Raw genomic sequence first — 13,298 nt, 5'->3', positions numbered from 1 at the left:
TGCCCATCACCTCCTCATCACCTCTATTGCCCTCACCAACATGCCCATTAAAGTCTGCTCCAATAACAACTCTCTCTCCTCTGGGAAAACTCTCTATGACCTCATCCAACTCATTCCAGAATCTCTCCTTCACTTCTAACTCACAGCCAACCTGTGGCGCATACCCACTGACTACATTCACCATCACCCCTTCAATTTCTAACTTTAGGCTCATCATCCTGTCTGAGACTCTTTTCACCTCTAGAACACTGTTTACAAACTCCCCCTTCAGAATTTGTGGATTTCATATAATGGTTTAAAAAAACATTGTAAGTCCAAAAACGTAGAATTTTCTGTTAAGTCTTTGAGGTAGTGGGCTTTAGAGGGTTAAACATGATAAAGCAAATATTTCTTCTTCATGTAATGACCTTCTTATCTTCCTCCAAATGAGAAATTACTCATAACTGAAGTGAATATTTGACAAAAATAGTTGAAAAGGAATCTTTCCTTTGAGTTTGTGTTGTAATATGGGTTTAGTATTTATACTAAATGTGATCACCATTTCTGAAGCTGCATGCCCTTGATGTTTTCATCATACTCTGCTCTGTGATTTGTGTGTCTAGGAGTAAGTTGTGATCTACCAGTAGCCTGTGGCTAGTTTTTTTTTTTTTTTTCCGATGTGCTTCAGCAGAGAGTGGAGGGGGTCTTTCAAAAATCACAGGCTGCACCTTAAATGTGTCAATCAAACCTATTCAATGTATATTTAGAAATATATTCAAGAAGCAAATGACTACTGCTGTAAAGACGTTCATTGAATGTATGCGTTTTTATTTAAAGCAGAATGTGTAACTTACATTGAGGTTGTCTGTTTAAAACATGGATTTCTGCATGGAAATTTAAACTGAAACTAGCAACACTTTAATTGTATTTATAAAATACATTAAAGAGGTAATGATGTACATGTATATTTGTATATGTTTACATTGATTAGGAGTTGCGTTTGCTGTTTTCTAAATAAATTCTATGTATAGTCTAGCCTTTCAGTGTGGCAGCAGACTCATGACTGTGTTAGAATTTATTTTCCTCCCATTTTTATTTTGAATAATGGATGAAATTTACTGTGATTGGGGATGCAGAGTCAGACATCTGCTACTTTTAGGGTTTGCTGGGCTCTTTTTTCTGGCTCCTCCAGTGATTTTTTAAAGGGTCATTAGTCAAGGCATCAAAGGTGTAGTGTCTCCTCCCTATGTTTATATCTGTGTGCTTTTATGTAAGCGAGTGGGTCGATGAGGTGCGATGTACCAACAGGTATAAAAGACCGTTTATTATCAGGAAAGGTTTTTCATTTTTGCAGAGCTGGAAAATAGGTATTCATGAAGCACCTTCCTCATTGAACTGCCTTGGATTTTGCATGGTTACCTATAAAAGTGGCCAGTGATTGTTGAAAGGAAGTTTTTGCACGCAATTACATGCTCAAACATTGTATCTGTGTCTAGTGGTCATGTTATTTTTTTTTCATACCTGCATTTCTAAAGGCTCTTTGAATATTTGACTGCTTAATGCAAACGTATGTGACATGTGACACGAGTGACACCAATTCAATAAAAAAAAATATAAAAATGAGATAGGAATACTGGTTCACATTTATGTTACACTTTCTTTCAGTAAGAACTAAGATCTATTTACAGACATTTCCTTCTTTTTATGTTTCTTTTGTTTGAAGAAAACACAATCACTATATGTTCTCACATTGTGATGTAGAGAAGTGGGGAACAGCCCCTTCCATGAAGAGTCTGCGCTGCCAGCACCACCTCCAGGCAAACACGTACACTTTTTCTCCAAAAATTGTTCTTTAATGTGCCAAAGGTAGTATTTTATCATATATGTGAGTATAGATTACTCTGAAAGGTTTAAAAAAAATATATATATTTTGGCCCTTTGAGTTTATTCTTAAGGCGCAACGAAAAAAATAGGATCAAAAATTTAGATTTGGCTGGGTCCAGGTATAATAACTGCAGCATCCTTATAATCTGATCCATGTTTTGATAATTATCTAAAAGGCTTTTAAGTGGAAATTACTTACCACTCCTGTGAAAATATTTTTGTTGTTGTTTTTAATACATTCTTGTGGCATTTTTCTAATGATGGAGGACATGTATAAAGAAAATTAATTTCATCGTATTTCTGAGTATTTCTTTATTCAAATTGTTGGGAATCAGGAGCAGACGATAAAAAAAGAAAAGAAAAAAAAGATTGTATTTGTGGTGAGAAAATACGCTGGACGGGCCACAATCTCTATTATTCGTTCCATTCTGATGCATCTACTTGTAGACTATTAGATCTGTGTACTATTAGGTCTTTGTTTTCCTCGCATGAGCTGGCATCTGGCTAAGGATAGCTCCAATATTGGATTGGTTCAACATAGGTTTTCTGATTTGGGTTAAAACGGCGTAACCAATATTAAAAGACTTCGGGGGACACTTTAAAAATAGATCAAAAGAGGATCGCAGTTGATCTTAAAATGTCTATTTACTCATGTGTGACATATTCGCCTTAAAGCACTATAGAGAAATTCTTCTATCAAAAAAGTTTTTTTTTTCTTTTGTTAACATTCACAAGTGAAACAAAATGTTGCTGTAAGACACATGTTTTGACAAAAAGAGAATTTAACTATGGTTTACTCCAAAAAAATATATCCCAAAAAGTAAATCACTTTAAAAAAAAAAAGACAAAGGCTTGTTTTGGCAGTTCAGATATATATATTTTTTACTTTGCCAATAATTTATTTAAAAAAAAAATCCTTTTGAGTTAGTCTAGGCTAAGCTAGTCTTTTTTTTAAGTTGAAAAATATATCTACTGTTCATATTGTCTTGATTTATGTCATTTAATATCACTACCAAAATCACTTTCCACTCAGCTACTTGCATTAACCTTCAAAATGAGCTTTCCTGATTCCTGCCGGCTCCTTCTCTCTTGTTTCAGAGTGTCAGACTCAAGTAGTGTCAATATATTGTGTTTATGACTCTTCATAAATATATATAAAATTTAAAACCCATCTGTGGCAGAGACTTGTGTTTGTAATTGCTTTGGCTTGCCTGTCACTGTGACAAAAGCCTGTCCTCAGGTGTCGAAATGGTCCAGCTATGAATATGCATGCATGCACTTTTACGGTTCTGCTACGCGCTGCGGCTCACGACGTTTTATTGATCCTCGGCTGCTGTGGAACCTCACTCAACAACCGATCACACAAACACAGTTTTCACAGAGATGCAGCCCAACATCCCATCGGACAATTTCTTCCACACAATGTCTGGCTGGAGGGTTGCAGCCGACATCAAAGTTTTTTTAATCAAGGTCAGAGACTGTTGTAAGCGAGACAGGCAAGGTTCCAGCCAGCACCTGCCAAAATCAGCAGCGATGACAGAATTGCCATTTCACCAAAGGGCTGCAGACGCATTTAACGGTTAAAAAAAAAACCTTAAAACACACAATCCTTTAGAAGAGGGGCTAGACAATCTGAAGTGATGAGTTGCAAAATCAATATTTATGGCTACTGCAACCCTGGAAAATTTCCACTTTTCATCTTTCTCTGTTTGCAGACACACAAAAAGACACAACAAAAATGTGAGGGTAAAAAACATGCATATTATTGTTACACATATTAATTTTAATTGGTTTTACTTTTAAGATGTTATTAGCTCAACATTATTGAAGAAAACCATTGAGGGCAAAAGAGCAATAGCTTGTCTTTGTTGTTGTCACTTTTTCTGCATATTTTTTTTGTTAAAAAGGCATAAAAGAACAGACGATTTTTTTGACACCGGTCAGTGGCCGCCTGGGCAGTTTTGGAGGTTATGAGAAAACGTACGTTAGCAGCGCAGGCACTCAACAAGGGCTGTTGACATGGGCCAGGGGGCCGGCGATGACTAGACGTCAATATGGCGATCCCGGCCACCGTGGGTCCTGCATATAAATGAGGAGACAGCATTGATGCTGCATCTGATAAAGACTCCTGCTGTGGTTCGACCGCTTTTACCTTTCTTTTCTTGGGTACTGGGGCTTTGTCCTTGCTGGGTTTCTCAGGAGGTATGTTGTTTAAAAATTTGTAAATTGACAAGATTATAATGTGAGGTCAAAAATCTGATATTGTTCCCGGGCTACCGGATGACTGGCGGCCAGTGGCACTTGATATGGACTACCACCATGCAGAGAAATGTACACATCGTCCAATCAGAGCTGCTGCCGGCTGGCGATCCGGCTGCCACCATGCATGACCATGCGAACGTTTTTTAAAAAATCATGCTGCAGCATGAAATCTTGAAGGTTCTGCCTCCCCATTGCATGGAAGCAGTTGGGTTTGTGACCATAGCATAAAATTTCAGTAAGAGAATTTAAAGAAGAAAAATATTCTGGGTGTCGCTAAACGAATAAATACATAGTACTCCAATTTTATTTGAGTGAAGCTGCTGGCTCCTTTTTTTACACATTTCGTCCCACATATGAGCAGAACAAACTTAAAAAAGCATCTCAACCTGTTATTAAAATTTTGAATTTGTAAAACAACATTTTGGGACTGTACCAATGCGTTCACTACCAAATTTACTGTCCTGCTGTGTAAAATGTACAATTGAAGAATTCAAAAGAATTTTAAGGTAAATTCTGATTAAAGTGTGTTTTTCTTTTTTTCTTTATCAATTAACCTGACAGGATTTGAATTAAAAGAAAAATGTTACAGATTTGCTGTACAGACAATTATGACTATTACATTGTTTTGGTACCTTGATGTTTTCCTTTGATTTTGTTTGTGTACATAATTATTTCATGTTTAATATGTAAAATGCATAAAATATACTGTAGTAGGATTGGGAGTGGGAATAAATAAAATTTTTCTTCTACCCACTCCTTTTTTGAACTCACTTTCTGTTTATTGTGTTTATTTAACAATTTTAATTTTGTAATTCTTTTGTATTTTTTTTACATTTTCAATAAAAGGAAACCAATCAATTTCATCAGCATATTTTAACTTTCTAAGTTTCCACACAGCTGAATCCAGATGACGCAGTAACATTGACAAGAAACTGGGATTGCCTCAAGTTTGTCTCACTGACTGTGTCACCAAGTTTCCATAGATACCTAATATTAGACACATTTACTCTCCCTCCCCAGTAAAGGGCGGCCCTCACTTTCTATAAAAGGTGATGCTCAAGCACTTCAACCCCTCACAGGCTACCTGAAGAGGAAATACGAATCTCTGCAGAAAGTAAATGCATTATATGTCCTCAAAAATGTATTACAGCAAACAATCATATTGCAAAGAGCGTGCAATGACTTTGAAGTGTAATATTACCCAATCACCTTTAATGTCCATTGACTGCTACCGAACAAATCTGCGGTCTTTAATGTCCATCTCACCCAACGCTTGCTCAGGGGCTATTGCACTGGCATGATCACATTAAGCCGCCTGTAATCTCTGAGTAGATGAAGGCTACTTAACAGGCAGCCTTAAGCTCTTCAGCAGGGTTTCTGTCAACTACAGGAAGCCTGCAGCATGCACAGATGAACACCCCGACTGTCAGACCAGAACAGGAGACAAGAATCAACACAAGCACTCCAAAGCTGATTCTGGGAGATTTACAATCTGGCACGTCACCGAGTGGAAAACAGGAAAGGTGCCAACAGCTTGTTAGCTCCTGGCCTACACACGCCGTGAGCGCTCAATAGTGTTTGTATGTTTGGTGCATTGGTAACAGATGTCACTTGATGATGCTCTGCATTGACCACAAGAAGCTAGCTTGTAACATCTTCAGAGAGGGAAAAAAATAAAGCTCCATTAACAAAATCCTCTTGAGCCGATTTTCCACTTTTTTTATGAATTCCGAACAATTTTTGAGCTTCACAAAATAATTTGGATCAAATTTACACAGAAAAAAAAGTAATCATGTTGTTCAGCGTTTTATTGATAATGTTGTGACAAATTCCACGTTGTCTTCTGAAAGCTTTCATAAATCCATGGTAGATTGCACATTAGCTATCTTCAAAGAGGGCTCCAAACATCTGCCGGGGAACGTTTTATAATCCCATCAGAAAGACAGATGTGCTCCAAACGGAGGGGCAGCAGCAAACAAGAGCAAACGAAAGACTATCGGCAAACAGTCTGCCTGTCTGTTACCCCCTGACTCACTCACTCACGTGCTAAATGTAAATATTGCATCTGTTTGTGATTAGGATTATTCCTGGCCTTGTGAGCATTAGATTAGTCAATTTTGTTCTTGACTGGCAGGTTGGAGCAGCATCTGCAGTGGTGCAGACTTTGGACCGGTCCATTGTGGTCAAGAGGGAACTGAGTCGGAAGACAGAGCTCTTAATCAACCGATCACTTTCTAAGGCCGTGACCTGTGGGTTAAGAATGAACAATGAAGATCATGGAAACATGGTAGGGGCGGCTAGGGTGAAGGTCAACATTCCTGAAGGCCCTCCTGGTGAGGGTTACAGCCACATTCAACCATGAAGAGGCTTCATACCAGACCCCAGACACATAGGAGAGAGATATGAAAAAATGAATAGTTTATTTTATTTATAACAGATGTTGAAACGATTTTAATAAATTGTCAAGCTAAGGATTTATCTGTCAGGGATTGACTTGGTCAGGGAATGAGCCCCCTGGTGGTTACTCAGTGAACTCCTTCCCAGCTCAATATATTTTTATAAATGTGCTTTGGTTTGGACACAAAACTAATGTGCATTAAGCCTACTTCGCTCCTTTCTGGGTTATGTTTGATTTGTAACATTTTTCTGGTTCTTTAACTGGGACAAACACTCACTGGCCACTGTATTAGGTAGACCTTGTGAGTAACCAGAACTGCTTTAATCCTAGGTGGCATAGCTTCAAAAAGGTACTGGAAACATTCCTCAGAGAGTTTGATGCATATTGACATGATGGCATCATGCAGTTGCTGCAGATTTGTTGGCTGCAAATCCATAATCCCAATCTCCCCTTCCATCACATCCCAAAGGTGCTCCATTGAGATCTAGTGATTGTGAAGGCAATTTGAGTCCAGTAATCTCATCATCATGTTCAAGATACCAGTCTAAGAAGATTCCAGCTTTATGACATGGCGCTTTATCCTGATGGAAGTAGCCATCCAAAGATAGATCAGTGTGATCATAAAGGGATGGACATGGTCAGCAACAGTAGGCTGTGGCATTGTAACCACGCTTAATTGGTGCGAAAAGACCGAAAGTGTGCCAAGAAAATGTAACCTTGACCATTACACCACCAGCCTGAACTGTTGATAAAAGGCAGGACAGGTCCATGCTTTCCTGTTGTTGACGCAAAATTCTGACCCTATCCTTCTAATGTGGCAGCAGAAATGGAAACTCATCAGACCAGGCAACATTTTCCCAATCTTCTATTCCCCAATGTTGGTGAGTCTATGTGAACTGTAGTCACAGTTTCCTCTTCTTAGTTGACAGGAGTGGCACCCGTTGTGGTCGTTTGCAGCTGTAGCCCATCTGCCTCAAGGTTGGACGTGCTGTTTGTTCAGATATGCTCTTCTACAAACCTTGGTTGTAACCAGTGGTTATTTAAATTACTGTTGCCTTTCTATCAGATGGAACCAGTCGAGGCATTCTCCTTAGCCCACAGAAGTGTTGTTCACTGTAAAACCCAGAGGTGGTTGCGGGGGAAAATCCCAGTAGATAGCAGTTTCTGAAATACACAGACCAGCCCGTCTGGCACCAACAACCATGCCACGTTTAAAGTCAGTTAGATCATCTTTCTTCCTCATTCTGATGCTCAGCTGAACTGCAGCAGATCGTCTTGACCATGTCTACATAGCTAAATGCTTTGAGTTGCTGCCATGTGATTGGCTGATCAGATGTTTGCGCTTACCAGCAGTTGCCTAATAAAGTGGCGGGTGCTTGTATTTGCCAAAAGTAGGTCAGATTAGGCCCGAAAGTGTGTTCAATTTAGACTAGCTTTAATTAGCAATCACAATAGAAAAGGTGAGAAAATAGTTTATCTAAGAATTGTATTAGTTTCTTGTCTCAGTGTGTACACAAAGAATTACCCAAAATTCAACGTCTCATAAATCAAACTGTTCTCCTTCTTCCTGCTTCCTTTAAAGTACTAAAAGTGACTTTGAAAACAGCAGTGAGATGAGTCTGTCAACAGGGAGCTGAAAAAAACTGATTGAGTATTAATAAAGATAGAATTCCATCGACCAAGAGGTTCTTCAGTCATCAGGAGGAGTACACAGTACTAAACCACTAATCAGAGCCTCGGAGACCACCACAGTGACATCAGACAGCTTGCTGCGGACTCTGTCTGGCTCTAAAAAAACAGCACATGTGCCACACTTGTCAGACCGGTCTTGATAGGAGTTTTGAGTTTCTATGACAACTCAGGGACTGCAAATCTATAGATAGTCTGCTTAAAAAAGTAAAATACATAAAAATCAGCATTAAGCTTCAATAACAAAATCATAAAAATATTTGATGTTTAAATAGGAGCAGAATGTTTCCCAAACTTGAGGAAAATGAAAAATTGCAGAAGGACGGAGGGAAATATATAGTGAAAAGGAATAGATACATTATTGCAGTTTGATGTGAATGGTTGTCAGAGGAAATTGGTCTGTATTTCTCTGCTGCCATAACTCAGGCTCTAGAGACCGTCGGACCACAGCGGTGGGAGAAATGATGGCAGATAGGACATAAAAGAAAAGACCTGCCATTACTAGACTCCACACCCCTTCCAGCAGAGGGAAAAACACGCGTTTTTCTACCTTTAAATAAGAGTAAAACATCATTCCACACCCAGCATCAATATCTCCATTGAACACTTGAAGGAATGAAATGTGTCGTCCTGGATGTGCTGATCCCGGGTAAATAAACTAAAAGCAGAACAGACATACAGTACAAGCTCTTACTGAGCAGTTCTATGGGCAAGTGCAGTGCATGTAGGATTTGAAACACCATTTAAATACAGCCTTACGGCTCAGGGTAATGTCTTCTATTATTACTATTTTATTTGTTAAAAGGAATAGACTAAAAATGACCATGCCATTAATAATAGAAAGGAGGAGATATATCAGAGTGCAGTGTAGGTCTGCATTATCAAATAGTGCTTTTATCAGAACCACAGCAATCACTTTCAAATATTCAATTCAGCTAAGAACTGAAATGTAAAAGTTTGAGATTGAATGTACGATTTGGTACATGTTCTATCAGGCCTTTAGAGGCTCAGAGTGCCTTTTGAGCAATTCAAAGGGTACGTTATATGACTTTCTGCATCTCTGTGGTTCAAGGGTTCTTCAATATTTAATCTGGTGGCTTATTGGTTTGAAAGATAAAGCAAATTCACCACGGATGTTTCAGTCTTCGTGTCTTATCTCCAAATGTTTTGTTCGGCAGGAAAAATGAAAATTTTAGAGTAGAACGTGGATTCAGGCTGTAATTGTTCACAATGAGTCATTTCTTTATTCAGACGTTTGTTTATGTTTCTGTACTTTAATGAAAACTGTCTTCCTGTAGCTCCGATGAATAGGAACGGCACGCACTGCAGTGCATTTTGTGTGCAGCCTACTGCAGCGGTCGCATCATCACAAGCAGTGTTGGACATATCCTTTAGGATATTTTGTGCCATTAGAGCTGTGGGCAGGTTATGTGGGGAAAGGTCGCACACCCTTGAACGGTCTGCCGCAGTAACATTCAGCAATTTTATATTTCCCCTCTGTTACATGAGCAGACATAGAAAAAAGACTCCCAGTGTTGAGCGTGTACAGTTTTGCCACAAACCGATAGAAATCCATTAAGCAAACTCATTAAGTTAGGTAATGTTTATGTCATCTACTGTTTCCTCCTAACTTTGATGAATAAAATAAAAGTTGTTTGTGTTTCTTTTTGGAGTGAGGGATTTTACAGTCGTGGGTTTTATGTCTTTTTTTTTTTTCAAATTTTCCCAAGCTTTATTGCAGGGAAGGCATGTCCAAAGTCCGGCATGTGGGCAAAATGCGGCCCACATTCAAATTTCCACTGGCCCGCAGGTATTTTTCATAAAATCAACATAATGGGACCCCCAGCTCCTTCCAAAAACTGTACTATCTCTTCATGGTGGTTGGCTAAATTATGCTTTCAGACTTTGTAAACTTGTGGCAACACAGTCGTGCATGCCCTTTAAGACACTTTTGAGCTCATTTCTAAAATGTCATTCATTCATTCATTCATTCATTCATTCATTCATTCATTCATTCATTCATTCATTCATTCATTCATTCATTCATTCATTCATTCGTCTTCTAAACCAGTTTTTTTCCTTGTGGGGTCACGGGGCTGCCGGAGCCTATCCCGGTTACTCAAAATGTCAGTCATAGATGAAAGAAGAATGTTGACAGTGAGGGCCACTGCTTCTAGAACAAGTGGAAATTTGTATATTTTCTCCTTTCCTTTTCTCCTCTTTTCCCTCTGATCTAACAAGAAATGTACACAAACATTATTAACTTAATTAAGATTTAGCCCTAAAATACTGAAGGGGTTTATACAAATCAACACCTCGTGTGTTAGAAGATTCTTAACTCCCTATTTTAACATTTAATTCTGCCCAACAAAAGAGCACTCCAGCACTTATCTGTTTGATTAACTACTTTACAGAACAAGTTAGAAAGAAAAAAAAGAAAGACATACTTTTACTGTAAATTTTAAAACAACTGTGTCTGACTAATATGCCAAGAGACCGTGACTGTTGTCAAGGTGTTCAATAGCAAGAGGGACTATCAGACCTCACTTTTGCACTAATAGTTTGCGTGATTGAATGAAAAATCTCACACTAGTTGGTTTAAAGGGATAAATATGCGTGTGTGAACACTATCTGTTTTGTGTACATGTTGACATGTGGACATTTTTGCAGATAGCAGGTGTGTTGATAACATTTGAGTGTGTGTGTGGACAGGCCCCGCCCTTTTTGAACTACATTTGAACCTTACCGTGATGATAAACAACCAGTAAACTTGTTGCTTTATGCTGCTTCATGGTCCCCCCCCCCCTTTATTATCGCCCTCCTACCCCCCCCCCCCCCCCCCCCCCCTCTAACATCCCTCTCTCTTGTTCCCTCCTTTCCTTTTCCGTCCGGTCCAACACCAAAGATTTTCAAACAGGATTGAAATTAAAAAAGTTTGGCCTCAATTACAAAAGGGGTTTATTCAGACATACCTCTGGTTTGTCAGAAGATTCATAACCCCTCTCGTTAAAGTAAAATATGTTCAACACAAGAGGCCCTCAGTGCTCATCTGCCTGCCCAGCTGTTGGACAGGACAAGTTAAAAAAAAAAAAAAAGAGGGACTATCAGACAAGACAAGCTAACCAGAAATAAATGTTGTGAAAAATGTAAGAATGTTTGCTAAAGTATGCCCTTGTAACATGTTCATGAAATCGATATTTTGCATTAAGTTTATCAAAATAGTTTACCTCACCAAAATTTGGCCTTATATGCAACAAGTTTGGAGACCCTTGCTTTATGGTTTTAATCCTCCTTTTTATTGAAGTGTTTTTTTTGTTCGATGTTTCTGCCACAGTCACCGGGTTATGGCAGGGACAGCTGTCTCACCAAGAATAACCCGGTTCCCTTGCTCTCCTTAGCCACTTTTTCCAATACTACGGAGAAGATATTAAGGTCTACCCAAGTCAGCCGTGCATGTATTGAATGTGTAGCCTTACAACCGGACAGAAAAAACTGTTGCAGTTCATAAATGAAAATGCATTTCTTCTTCTAGTTTCAAAATGTGTTATAATTATCTCTAATGATTCTTAATGATTTTTTTTAAAGGAAAATGGACAAAATACAAGTTAGATTTTAGATATTATTTAAAGTACTGCATTTTTGACTGGAAAAGAGTACGGTAAAGTAAATGCTCCTCTTTAGGTTTCTTTCCTTCTTTCTTATTGGGATATTGTCATTTAGTCCTAACTTTACATCCTTGGCATCTTGCTTTGCCCTAAACTCCATCTTTTTATGTGACCTGTTCAGGACCCATTGTGTCCACAACAGCGTCAAGCTTGCTAACGAGGAGGCCACATATGGCTCATTCCTTATTTAACCGAAGATGTTAATCCACTGAACTGGCCAGGAATCTTGCTACCTGTCCCTGTTCAGCCACACAACTCTGATCTCCTAATGAGGCTTAAAGATTAATGCAAGCGGCTCAACACACCAGGCTGGATCAGTAACTACTATGTTATCACCTCAATCTGAGAAGCTACGTAAATCCTTTAAGGCTGACTACTTAACACAGGTGCATCTTCTGAAACAGGGAGGAGACCAGCAGGAAAGCACCAAGCTCTCAAAAGCTGTTTTTGCAAACATTAGCTCTTATAGGGACACCTAAGCGCACTTACCCAACCGTTCCCAGACCCGCAAGTAACTCTTTTCTGTTATGCTATCATGCAATCTGTCACTTTGACAGCCCTCTTTTACTTCATGATAGAGGGTTAGGACCTTGTCTGTCACAATGACTCACACCATCAAAAAAAAAGCACTTTCTTTAATTCAGAAATTGTTTCATAAAAAAAATAATATGCCCTAGATTTTTAAGTCAAAAGAAAGCAAAACACATTTGTCAGAATGAGTACTTCTTTGCTTCTGTTCCTTGGCACTCGTGAACATGCGCCCTGCTGTAGAAAGGCCTTTCAGTTTGAGCTGCACATAAGCTGCATTTTCAAGCAGCGTTTGTGTGATAGTTGTTTATTTCTCAATAGAATTCTATGGGAGTTTGGCGTCTTGGATCCAGCGAATACTTCCTGTTTGGAGGAATGTGTGTGTGTGTGTGTGTGTGGTTGGGGGGTCCAGTTCTAATATAAGGTCAATGCCGCAATCAAAAGAAATGGGCTTCTCCTGCCTAATAATATTAAATTTACACTACCCTTTCAAAATAAAAGTTTCTAAAAACATGACAGTGATGTAAATATTGCGCAAATGCATGAAGAACCTTTGTGAAAACTGCACCACGGACGACAAGAAGCTAATACTCCGATGCTTTGGATGTGAATTACCGCTTTTGAGCAGACTTGCTATTGTGCCCCATAGTAATGTTTTCCTTGTGAATTTGGTTTTATGTTCAACCTTAACAAGTCCAAGCTGGGGAACAAGTACACAATCGCAAAAAAAGTTCCAATATTTGTTACAAAACCAAAGAAAAATGTGTTATTATAAGAACAATGAAAATATGCTGTTAAAAAACATCAATAAAAAAAGGTTTACCTAATGCACTTTTCTTTTGCTCTCCTGCAATAAAGTATAATTTGAGAAGAGATCTAAGCATCAGCAGACG

At 38.7% G+C, this 13,298-nt stretch overlaps 1 protein-coding gene across 2 annotated transcripts in view; it reads right to left on the bottom strand.

Annotated features, from left to right (window-relative positions):
- The window catches only part of fibcd1b (fibrinogen C domain containing 1b), a 177,350-nt gene that overhangs the window by 54,853 nt on the left and 109,199 nt on the right, over positions 1 to 13,298 (bottom strand). The window lies entirely within an intron of this gene.

This window comes from Oryzias latipes, chromosome 12, assembly GCF_053564925.1.
Source record: "Oryzias latipes strain Hd-rR chromosome 12, Olatipes_Hd-rR_3.1".
Taxonomy (NCBI): Eukaryota; Metazoa; Chordata; class Actinopteri; order Beloniformes; family Adrianichthyidae; genus Oryzias; species Oryzias latipes.
The sequence above is the reverse complement of the archived record's forward strand: the minus strand, read 5'-3'. Positions and strand labels throughout refer to the sequence as shown.